A 10,799-nucleotide genomic window follows, 5' to 3' on the forward strand; every position below is an offset into this window, starting at 1 on the left:
GTGACCATGGCCAAAGGCAAAAGTCAGTGGAGCAACGGTTTTAACTTTTACCTTGCACATAGAATCAGAGAATAGTAGAGTTGGAAGGGGCCTATAAGGCCATCAAGTCCAACCCCCTGCTCAATGCAGGAATCCAAATCAAAGCATTCCCGACAGATGGCTGTCCAGCTGCCTCTTGAATGTCTCCAGTGTCGCCCACTAGCTCTCTAGGTCAGTGTTTCCCAAAGTGTGGTACGTGTACCCCTGGCGGTACGCAAAAGGGTTTCAAGGGGTATGCGGCCGAATGTTTTTTTTTATACTTTATCATTGGGTTTTAGCGGCAAAAATCGTGTGTGTGTTCTTTTAAGAGAAAATACAGTTCTTGTGATTTCTCCAGTTTCTCACACAATCATGTGAGGGAAGATCAATATAATAACAGTGGTTTATCCCGATGTTATTCAATGCGTAGTCTCTTTCGCTCTCAATGCATTCCTTGTCTTTTCGTGCTCCCTTCCAGTTTCTCATAAGACTCGGACTCCCTCACAATGACTTTGGCCACCAAAAAATGCTTCTACAAACAGACAGATAGTGCCACAAAGATATTTATGTGTGTGCTCGACTACAAAAATGTTCACACCGGGAAGCGGGGAAGAGGAGTTTTTCCTCTATCTTCAACCCTGCAGTGGCCATCTTGCCAGCCACTTCCCTCCTGGGGAATCTCCCGCTCTTCAGCTGCAGAGAGGTTTTTTCCACCATCCTGCCTGGCCTGCCCGCTCATCAGCTGTGAATTTTAGGTGGGAGGTTTGAATCCCCTGCCTGCTGTTGGGCTGCGTGCCTGAGTGGCTTCCCAGCCAGGATGGGGGAAAAAACGCGAGATTCAAACCTCCAGCCCAGGCAAGTGCTGCCTCTGTAAACCTGCTGCATGCTGCATGATTTTTGGCTGGAGTTTCCGGTTTTGGGGGGTCCCCTCCGGGTCTCCAGTTAACTTACCTTAATCTCCGGACTCTCAGCTTCAATAAAAAACAACAACTAAGTTTCTAGGTCATCTGGTTCCCGAGATATACACCAAAACGTCAGCCCCCCACGACTGTTTAATCTGTTTTTTAACCGATCTGTATAGCAGCTTTAAGTCAGAGCTTGGAAAAGTTATTTTAAACTACAGCTCCCATCAGCCCCAGCCAGCATGGCCACTGGATTGGGCTGATGGGAGTTATAGTTCAAAAAAATAACTTTTCCAAGCTCTGGCCTCTAATCCCGCCCTTTCATGATTGTAGCCAATAAGGGGAGCCAGGCTTGTGATTTGTTGACCCAGGCAGAGCTTAGGCTTCATTACAACGTCAAAATGGTGGTTTTGAGGTCTTCAGTTTGAGTAAGTAAGAATATAGTAATCTAAAGATTGTAGCAAATTATTGTTGAAAAGTAGTGTATTATATTAATATAAAAATTTATTCTTTTTGATTTTATTAAGCCTCTTTATAATGGATCGCTGGCTAAAAAAGGGAAGTTTGAAATGCAAAAATGAAAATTATGAAGAAAATGCGAGCCCTACTGAAAACTATAACAAAAAATGTAGTGATGTACCTCCATCAGATGACATTAGTAAATGATGTGAACCATCTGTAAGTTCATTGAAAGAATCAACTGCAATGAAACGAAAAAAGCCCGCAAATATTGTGAAGATTATCTTAAATTGGGATTTTCGTGGAATGGTGATGAGGTGGAACCTGTTCCACTGTGTGGAATTTGTTATGAAACTCTCACAAATGAGAGTATGAAACCATCCAACCTCAAATGCCATTTTGAAAGTAAACATAAAGAATACCAGGACAAACCTATAGAATTCTTCGAAAATAGGCGCAAAGATCTTCAAAAATCTCAAAAAACAATGAACGCTATGACTGGAGGTAGAAATTTAAATGCTGTAGAAGCTTCTTATAGAGCGGCGTATTTAATAGCAAAATCTGGAGCTCCTGAAGCGATTGGTGAGACATTAGTTAAACCTGCAACAAAAGTAATGGCGCAAGTAATGATTGGAGACAAGGCAAGCAAAGCAATAGATATTGTTCCTCTCTCAAATAATACAATTCATCGTAGAATCACAGATATGGCCGAAAATGTGCAGCAGCAATTATTGTCACGAGTTAGACAGAGTCTCTTCTATGCACTTCAGGCAGATGAATCCACTGATATTGTGAATTTAGCAAATCTTTTGTGTTTTGTCAGATACGAGCAGGACAATGAAGTTCACGATTATATTTTATTCTGCCAACCTATACCAACCCGAACAACTGGAGATGATATTTTTAAAGTTATTAATGACTTTATGAAAGACAATGACTTGGATTGGAGTTTCTGTGTTGGAATAAGCACGGATGGTGCGAGAGCCATGATTGGTTCTAAGAAAGGAGTTGTGGCAGGTATTCAAGCTGTTGCACCAGAAGCAAAATCGACTCACTGTTGCATACACAGAGAAACGCTTGCCACCAAGAACATGCACACAGATCTGAAGCAAGTGCTTGATGATGCTGTTCAAATTATCAGTTTCATGAAAGGTCGCCCTCTGAATGCTCGGCTTTTTTCTTTGCTTTGTGATGAGATGGGTAGTGACTACACACAACTCCTATTTCATACTGAAGTGCGCTGGCTTTCACGGAGAAAAGTCCTAAATCGCCTCTTTGAGCTACGAGAAGAACTTCAAGTTTCCTTGGATGAAACTTGTAACCTGCGGGACCATATACATGACTGGAACTGTAAATTAGCATACATTGCAGATATCTTTGCTCATTTAAATAACCTTAATCTCTCCTTGCAAGGAAAACTCACATCCATCTTCCAGGTTCAAGACAAAGTGAGCGTGATGATCTTAAAATTGAAGCTATGGCATAAACGTCTCAGTCTTAATGAATTTGATTCCTTTCCATGTCTTCATGACTTAGTAACAAACTCAACTAACGAACTTGATAGTTATGTATTGCAAACTATGAAAGAACACTTGGAAAGTTTACAGAAAGATCTTCGAAAGTAGTTTCCTGAACCAGATCGCAGTTTTGAGTGGATAAGGAATCCTTTCCTCACCAGTGTTCATACATTGCCAAATAATCTCTCAAATGCAGAACAAGAACCGTTCTTGGAGCTGACTTCAGATGGTTTCCTGAAAGCAAAATTTGGACAAAAAGAACTGACTTCATTTTGGTTAAGCATTAGTTCCGAATATTCAGCTCTATCGAACAAAGCCGTTAAGTATCTTCTCCCCTTCCCCACATCGTATTTGTGTGAGGTAGGATTCTCTGTGCTTGTGAACGTCAAAACAAAAAAACAAAACCGAATTATTGATGTGGAGCCCCATCTTCGTCTTAAGATCAGAAATATCGAACCGGATATCGCCGCACTAATATCTGGTCACAAGCAGTTCCATCCCTCCCATTAAACAGTTGTTTTGTATTGACAATTTTAATACCAAAAAAGTATTACTGTTTATTTCCAGAATGGTTTTTTTTGTTTGAATAATAGTTATTTTAATTATTAGTATATGAATTATTTCTATATTTTTGAATATATATTTTTGTTATATAAATATTATTTCTATTATTAAAATGTTTATTACTTACTTTGTATTTATTTTTTTACAAACATTTCATATAAAATTATAGGAATTACGAATGTGTTATAATACCTTACCCCTCTCCCAATTATTTTTGTGAAAGTTGGGTACGCCGGTAAAATCAATGTCTCAAAAGGGGTACGCACATGTTGAAAGTTTGGGAAACACTGCTCTAGGTAATTGGTTCCATTGTCATATGGCTCTAACAGTCAGGAAGTTTTTTCTGATGTCCAGTCAAAATCTGGCTTCCTGCAACTTGAGCCCATTATTCCATGTCCTGCACTTTGGGATGATTGAAAAGAGATCCCTGCCCTCCTCTGTGTGACAACCTTTCATATACTTGAAGAGTGCTATCATATCTCCCCTCAGTCTTCTCTTCTGCAGGCTAAACATGCCCAGTTCTTTCAGTCTCTCCTCAGAGGGTTTTGTTTCCAGTCCCCTGATCATCTTTGTTGCCCTCCTCTGAACCTGTTCCAGTTTGTCTGCATCCTTCTTGAAGTGCGGAGACCAGAACTGGATGCAGTATTCAAGATGAGGCCTAACCAGTGCTGAATAGAGGGGAACTAATACTTCACGCGATTTGGAAACTATAGTTCTGTTAATGCAGCCTAATACAACATTTGCCTTTTTGCAGCCTCATCACACTGTTGGCTCATATTTTGCTTGTGATCAACGACAATTCCAAGATCTTTCTCACATGTCGTATTGCTGAGCCAAGTATCCCCCATCTTATAACTGTGCATTTGGTTTCTTCTTCCTAAGTGTAGAACTTTGCATTTATCCCTGTTGAATTTCATTCTGTTGTTTTCAGCCCAATGCTCCAGCCTATCAAGGTCCCTTTGAATTTTGTTTCTGTCTTCCACGGTATTAGCTATGCCCCCCAATTTTGTATCATCTGCAAATTTGATAAGCATGCTCTGTACCTCCTCATCCAAGTTGTTAATAAAAATGTTGAAGAGCATTGGGCCCAGGACCGAGCCCTGTGGTACCCCACTCGTTACTTCCACCCAGTTTGAGAAGGAACCATTGATAAGCACTCTTTGAGTACAATTCTGGAGCCAGCTGTGGATCCATCTGAGAGTTGTTCCATCCAGCCCACATTTAGCATAAATAAGCTACATTCTAGCCAATCAGAGTTTTACATACATACACACATCTCTCCATCCTCCAAGCAAACAAGAGGGATTTATCACAGTTAAGGGACATATTCCACATATTCCATTTGAGGAAAAGCACTCAAAGAGGGTGTAGAGCAGGGCCAGAATGGGATATAGCCTGGGGAGGGGCCTGAGAGAGAGAGGGGAGGCCTGGAGAGCCATGTATGGACCCCAGCCCTGCAGTACCCCAGCCTTGTTGCATGATGCCCTCCAATAACAATATTTTTTAAAACAAAAAACAAATTCTAGACTGCTTGAGTTCTGTTAATGTGTGTGCCTCTTGGTTGGCCTGAATATTAATCAGGTGATCTGTAGCTGATTCATCTCCTTCTTTTCCATTTCATCTAACCCCCTCTCCACCCATTTTTCAATGTTACTCACAATGAAATGGCTACTGCTGTACTCTAACATTGTGGTAGACAGCTGCTGAATCCAAGCATCAATGCAACCCACCTAAAAAAATCTGTGTTGGTACAAAGTCACACTGGTCTTTCCATTAATGGCTGTAATCCTGTTAGGACATGTTTTCCAATGCAAGTAACTTGTAAGCAGTGTCTTTAGGAACAGATTGTTTATTTATTTACTTCATTTCTTCCATTTTAAATCCACCTTTTATCATCTTGACCCCAGGGTGGGTTATAACAAAATATAGACCTGAGCCAAGTAGGTTAAATTCCATAAAACGTAACATACCATATAAAACATTTAAGACATACATAACTATTCTAAAAATAATTATTTATATAACAGGTAATACCCTAACAGTGACTGATCATGGTACCTACTCCTCTGTAAAAGCCTGAACAAAGCACTGTGTCTTTTAGTGGTGCCAAAAAACCACAATAATGCCAGTGCCAAATGCATCTCCAACAGGAGGCACCACCAAGGACAAGGCTCTTTCCTGTACACCCCCTGTATTTTCCTGGGTTGTAGAACAATGAGGACCCCCCCCAAAAAAATCTGGACAGATTGGTAGAGAAACACATGTTCCTTCAGATATTTGGGCCCCGATTCATTAAGAGCTTTATAGGTGATGAACATTAACACCTTGAACTGGGCTCAGAAATGTAGAGACAATCATTGTGGGCTCTTCAGGACCAGTATTGTGTGGTACCACTCAGCAACCTGGCAAGCACATTCTGCAGTAACTCTAGCTTCTGAATTATCGCCAAAGATAGCCCCATGTAGACTGCATTACAGTAATCCAGCCAGGAGGTTACTAGATCATGGGTCACAGAAGCAGAACAACTGTAGCTGATGAGCTGGAAATAGACACACTTTGCCAGGGATGTTGCTTGGGACCCCAGTGACAATGCAGGATTCAACAACAGTCCTAGACTACAAAGTGGTTCCTTTAAAGAGAGTGCGCAATCCCATCCAGGACAGGCCATCAAACTAATTCCCAGACCTGGAAACTGCTAGCTCACTGTACCTCCCTCTTGTCAGGTCAGGATTCAGCTTCAATATAATGGCCCACATCCATTCCATTACTATCTGCAGGTAGTCGTTCTGGACCTGAACAGCTTTTCCTGCTTCTGATGATGTGGAAAAATAGACCAGGGTATTGTCTATCTGCTGGTGACACTGCACTCCAAATCCCCTGATAATATCTCCCATAGGATTCATATAGATGTTAAACAGCATGGTCAACATCTTATAGAAATTAAGCAGATAAATCTACTATGATGCAATATATGATCTGGCTTTTTTAATTAGTCAGTAGTAAGTCTTATCCTCAGAGGTATCCTTAAAATATTATCTAGATCAAAATACATTATTTATTTGAATCAGTAAAGTAATTCCTTCATCAGTTACAAACAGAACATTTAAAGGCTTCAAAAGGCAAAAGGTTTAGGCTTCATAATTTAAGAAACTGAATTAAATTTCATAAAATGAAACCCATTGAATGTGCTGGAACAAATAACAATTAACTTTAAAATAAAATTGAAGTATTGAAATTTACACGCTCACCTGACAGGCTGTTGTCCCCTCCTTAATGGTATTAGAATCAGGTGTTACTAATACAGAATTTGGGTTATCAGGAACCTGCTGTAGTGTCAGAGTATTAGTACAGCTTCCAAATGGAAAAAGAAGCTGGCTTTTCCGAGAGCCTGAAGTCAATGAAACCTCATGGCAATAAGACTGAAGAAATGCTTGAACTCCATCGATTCCCACAAATTGTGAAACTGGAACACCATTGAAATTCACACTTGCATTGTCACACATCTGAGAGTTTTTCCACCTGCGAAACCTGAGCGCCAATAACACAAGGAGGATGGTGAAGAACAAGCAGGACACAAAGGCCACTGCAATGACCAGGTAGAAGTTGAGATCTGACTGGGGATCTACAGGAGTTGAGATGCTGTTCAGATCTGACAGGATTGCAGGGATGGTGTCAGCCAGCACCACAGTGACCGTGACTGAGGCCGAGAGAGGTGGCTGCCCATTGTCCTTCACTAAAACCACCAGGCTTTGCTTAAGGGCATCTTTTTCCAGAAAGAAATGGGCTGTCCTGATCTCTCCAGTGTGGAGGCCCAGAGTGAAGAGCCCGGGCTCTGTGGCCATGATCAGCTGGTAGGAGAGCCAGGCATTCTGCCCAGAGTCCGCATCCACTGCCACCACCTTGGTGACCAGGTAGTCTGGCTCAGAGAAGCGAGGGGCCAGCTCTATTCCAGTGGAGCCATCGATGGGAGGGGAGGGGTACAAGATTTCTGGAGCATTGTCATTCTGATCCAGGATGAAGAGAGTCACTGAGACATTGGAGCTGAGTGGTGGGGAGCCTCCATCCTGGGCCTTGACCCGGAAGTTAATCTCTTGAATCTCTTCATAATCAAAGGAGTGCAGGGCATAAACAACTCCAGTCTCAGAGTTTATGGAAAGGTAGGATGAAAGAGCAAATTCGCTGACACTTAGTTCAATTATTGAAAAAGTGATTGTAGCATTTTCCATGGAGTCAGGATCAGTTGCTTTCATATAGTAAACAGATGCCCCTCTGAGGTTATTCTCAGCTATATAAGAAGTATATTGAATGTTACTGAAGACTGGGGCATTATCATTGACATCTGAAATTTGTACAAAGAACATCGCAGTGGCTGATAAAGGAGGGTTCCCTCTGTCTGTAGCTGTGACAGTTATACTGTAATTTGATGTTTCTTCCCTGTCAAGAACGCTGTCAGTCATCAAGTGGTAGTAGTTATCAGATGATTTCTCTAAATGAAAGGGAAGAGTTGTAGGAATTGAACACAAGACCTCTCCATTCTCACCCCTATCTCTGTCTTGAATGTTTAGTAGAGCAACCACAGTTCCTAGAGAGCTTCCTTCACTGATTGAACTAGAAAAAGTAGTGATGGTTATCCTGGGAACATTGTCATTAACATCAATAAGGAAGATTAGTACTTTAGCTCTGTCAGACAGACCACCATTGTCCTTTGCTTGAACTTCCATTTCATGTACTGCATCTTCTTCATAGTCCAACTTCCCTGTTGTTGATATTTCCCCATTTCTGGAATTTATTTGAAAGACTTGTGATGCTTTCTCCTTTATTTTTAGGAATGAGTACGTCACTTCAGAATTTGTTTCTTCATCAGCATCTGTAGCATTTACAGTAAGGAGTAGAGAACCTATGGAAACACTTTCCAAAACACTCACTTTATAAAGGGGCTGGTTGAAAACTGGTGCATTGTCATTTGCATCAAGAACCGTTATGGAGATCTGCAGAGTGCCAGACCTCACTGGATGCCCACCATCTGTGGCCGTTAGGATGAGAGACCAAAAAGCTTCTCTTTCTCTGTCCAAGGATTTCTCTAACACCAGTTCTGGATATCTGTCCTTATCAGATCTCCTCTGAAGTTTCAAGGAGAAATATTTGCTGCTGCTCAGATAGTAGTTCTGAAGTGAATAATCTCCAGTGTCGGAATCCTGAGCTTCTTGCAAGAGGAAATGAGTTCCTACAGCAGCCGTTTCACTTATTTTTAGATCTAAGTGTTCCTGTGTGAAAGTTGGAGCATTGTCATTTATATCTGTGATTTCAACTTCAACAGTGAAAAGTTTCATTTTGTGCTCAGCAAGGACTTCCAGATTTAAAATGCATTTTTCTTCCCACCCACATATTTTTTCTCTGTCTATTCTTTCAGATACATATAACTGGCCATTCTTAAAATTCAGAGTAAAATATTGAAGCATACCTTCAGAAATGATGCGAACTCTGCTGTCTGACAATTCCTTGGAACTCAGTCCCAGGTCCTCAGCTATATTCCCAACAAAAGAGCCTTTCGGGACTTCCTCAGGAATTGAGTAGTGGACTTGCGCATAATTTGTCTGCCAAATGGCAATCAAAGTAAGCCAGAATGAAGCACTGCATTGTTGGAGTCTCAAAGCAGCTGCCATTTCAAAGGATCACCTTTGGATCATCTACCTCCTTCTCTTTCTTTTATCAAAGAATCCCCTTTCTGCCAGTTTGATTAAACTGCGCTGTTTCACTGGGAGTGTGTGTTGCCTTGCCAAGCAATGTGTTACACTGGAGAACTTCTCCTGGATCTTTCCTTCAGTTTGCTTTCTCATTGGTAAACAGCGGCACCCAGAGTCTCAACCAAAACCTGCACTGACTAAGTCAAAAAGCAAATGCAGCCGTGTTGACACCTTGTGTAGTTTCCTTTCTGTGCCTATATCAAAAAGACTATAATTTTGATGTCCTTATTTATTCTGTCCTTTTCAAAGGAACAATGTATAAACCAGAAAAGCACCAATAAACCTGTTCTATGTGAAATAGTTAATTTTAACAAAGAACCTATTCTATTTCATTCTTTTTTCTCAAAATGTATACATTTAATGCATCCTGTCTTTATTTGGAGAAATAACATTAACCACAAACACATATTTAATGTCAAGTGAAATGACTGCAATCTCTTCCTTGGATGGAGAATTTCTTTGTTTTTCTTCAGTAAAAGATCATTGTAGCTAACAGAACATTAAGGCTACAATCCTACACATAGTTACCTGGGAGTAAACCACATTGAAAATAATGGAATTTACTTCTGAGTAGACATACAGAGGACATAATTTTTTATGCCAAATACCACAATTGCATTGTGTATACCTTACAGGGGTATAGTCGTGGAAGGTCTCAGGGGGTTTTAGACCCTTTACTTTTTTGGGAGCAGGGTCCCTATGTCTCCAGCATCCCACGAGCCAATTAGCATGAAAGGTGTTAGCCAAGAGAAGAGTCTTCTAACTTGCTTCCTTGTCCTTTCCTGCTGATTGGAGCCAACCAGAATGAAAGGCGGTGAGTCAAACACTGAGAAAAGTCTTCTTAGGGCTAACACTCTCCTCTTTCATGCTTATTGGTTCCTAGGCATTAACAAGGATCTCATTTTCAACCCTGCAGCAAAAAAAGTGGGGAGGGAGCATGGCTGTGGCTAACATGAAAGGACCCTGCACTTCTGAACTTGCCACTACGCTATTGATACCTTATGAAAACATTTCAATATAATCAGGCAGGCTTCCTCAACTTCTTGTTCCTGGCTCATTTTAGTTCAGACATATTAGAAGACATACATATTTGTATACTTTTTTTCTTCTTTATCACAAATAACTTTTACAACTAAGAAATATATCTGATTTTATAGCCTTTAAAACCTCTACCCAGTTAGACTAAAGGACCTGAATTTAAAAGATAAAAAACGTATTGCTTCCACATCTGGAATGAACATACACAGAACAACAGAATGTAGACTGAACTAGGACGACAGATTATGCCACAATTTTATTAAGTACAATAGAGGAGCTGCAACCTAATTAACCATTTAACTGCCAGCCTTCCTTACAATCTGCAATGTGGCTATCCCTCTACCAACGTGGGAGCTGGGAGATCGTTTTCTGTTCCCCGCCTTGATTGTACAACCTAACCCTGGCTCTGATTCTCCTGTCAATTGTAACAACAATTCCTTGCTCTTTCTTGCCCATACACATGAAAGTTATACTGGGGAGATTCTCTCAGGGTTGTCTGCCCTTCCTCTGACAGCCTGTAATTTTTGCTGGGGCTCAACGAGCCCTGCATTGCCCAT

Source organism: Rhineura floridana, chromosome 1 (genome assembly GCF_030035675.1).
Source record: "Rhineura floridana isolate rRhiFlo1 chromosome 1, rRhiFlo1.hap2, whole genome shotgun sequence".
NCBI lineage: Eukaryota > Metazoa > Chordata > Lepidosauria > Squamata > Rhineuridae > Rhineura > Rhineura floridana.